Raw genomic sequence first — 2,500 nt, 5'->3', positions numbered from 1 at the left:
ACCCTAACCCTAACCCTAACCCTAACCCTAACCCTAACCCTAACCCTAACCCTAACCCTAACCCTAACCCTAACCCTAACCCTAACCCTAACCCTAACCCTAACCCTAACCCTAACCCTAACCCTAACCCTAACCCTAACCCTAACCCTAACCCTAACCCTAACCCTAACCCTAACCCTAACCCTAACCCTAACCCTAACCCTAACCCTAACCCTAACCCTAACCCTAACCCTAACCCTAACCCTAACCCTAACCCTAACCCTAACCCTAACCCTAACCCTAACCCTAACCCTAACCCTAACCCTAACCCTAACCCTAACCCTAACCCTAACCCTAACCCTAACCCTAACCCTAACCCTAACCCTAACCCTAACCCTAACCCTAACCCTAACCCTAACCCTAACCCTAACCCTAACCCTAACCCTAACCCTAACCCTAACCCTAACCCTAACCCTAACCCTAACCCTAACCCTAACCCTAACCCTAACCCTAACCCTAACCCTAACCCTAACCCTAACCCTAACCCTAACCCTAACCCTAACCCTAACCCTAACCCTAACCCTAACCCTAACCCTAACCCTAACCCTAACCCTAACCCTAACCCTAACCCTAACCCTAACCCTAACCCTAACCCTAACCCTAACCCTAACCCTAACCCTAACCCTAACCCTAACCCTAACCCTAACCCTAACCCTAACCCTAACCCTAACCCTAACCCTAACCCTAACCCTAACCCTAACCCTAACCCTAACCCTAACCCTAACCCTAACCCTAACCCTAACCCTAACCCTAACCCTAACCCTAACCCTAACCCTAACCCTAACCCTAACCCTAACCCTAACCCTAACCCTAACCCTAACCCTAACCCTAACCCTAACCCTAACCCTAACCCTAACCCTAACCCTAACCCTAACCCTAACCCTAACCCTAACCCTAACCCTAACCCTAACCCTAACCCTAACCCTAACCCTAACCCTAACCCTAACCCTAACCCTAACCCTAACCCTAACCCTAACCCTAACCCTAACCCTAACCCTAACCCTAACCCTAACCCTAACCCTAACCCTAACCCTAACCCTAACCCTAACCCTAACCCTAACCCTAACCCTAACCCTAACCCTAACCCTAACCCTAACCCTAACCCTAACCCTAACCCTAACCCTAACCCTAACCCTAACCCTAACCCTAACCCTAACCCTAACCCTAACCCTAACCCTAACCCTAACCCTAACCCTAACCCTAACCCTAACCCTAACCCTAACCCTAACCCTAACCCTAACCCTAACCCTAACCCTAACCCTAACCCTAACCCTAACCCTAACCCTAACCCTAACCCTAACCCTAACCCTAACCCTAACCCTAACCCTAACCCTAACCCTAACCCTAACCCTAACCCTAACCCTAACCCTAACCCTAACCCTAACCCTAACCCTAACCCTAACCCTAACCCTAACCCTAACCCTAACCCTAACCCTAACCCTAACCCTAACCCTAACCCTAACCCTAACCCTAACCCTAACCCTAACCCTAACCCTAACCCTAACCCTAACCCTAACCCTAACCCTAACCCTAACCCTAACCCTAACCCTAACCCTAACCCTAACCCTAACCCTAACCCTAACCCTAACCCTAACCCTAACCCTAACCCTAACCCTAACCCTAACCCTAACCCTAACCCTAACCCTAACCCTAACCCTAACCCTAACCCTAACCCTAACCCTAACCCTAACCCTAACCCTAACCCTAACCCTAACCCTAACCCTAACCCTAACCCTAACCCTAACCCTAACCCTAACCCTAACCCTAACCCTAACCCTAACCCTAACCCTAACCCTAACCCTAACCCTAACCCTAACCCTAACCCTAACCCTAACCCTAACCCTAACCCTAACCCTAACCCTAACCCTAACCCTAACCCTAACCCTAACCCTAACCCTAACCCTAACCCTAACCCTAACCCTAACCCTAACCCTAACCCTAACCCTAACCCTAACCCTAACCCTAACCCTAACCCTAACCCTAACCCTAACCCTAACCCTAACCCTAACCCTAACCCTAACCCTAACCCTAACCCTAACCCTAACCCTAACCCTAACCCTAACCCTAACCCTAACCCTAACCCTAACCCTAACCCTAACCCTAACCCTAACCCTAACCCTAACCCTAACCCTAACCCTAACCCTAACCCTAACCCTAACCCTAACCCTAACCCTAACCCTAACCCTAACCCTAACCCTAACCCTAACCCTAACCCTAACCCTAACCCTAACCCTAACCCTAACCCTAACCCTAACCCTAACCCTAACCCTAACCCTAACCCTAACCCTAACCCTAACCCTAACCCTAACCCTAACCCTAACCCTAACCCTAACCCTAACCCTAACCCTAACCCTAACCCTAACCCTAACCCTAACCCTAACCCTAACCCTAACCCTAACCCTAACCCTAACCCTAACCCTAACCCTAACCCTAACCCTAACCCTAACCCTAACCCTAACCC

This window comes from Dendropsophus ebraccatus, chromosome 6 (genome assembly GCF_027789765.1).
Source record: "Dendropsophus ebraccatus isolate aDenEbr1 chromosome 6, aDenEbr1.pat, whole genome shotgun sequence".
NCBI lineage: Eukaryota > Metazoa > Chordata > Amphibia > Anura > Hylidae > Dendropsophus > Dendropsophus ebraccatus.
The sequence above is the reverse complement of the archived record's forward strand: the minus strand, read 5'-3'. Positions refer to the sequence as shown.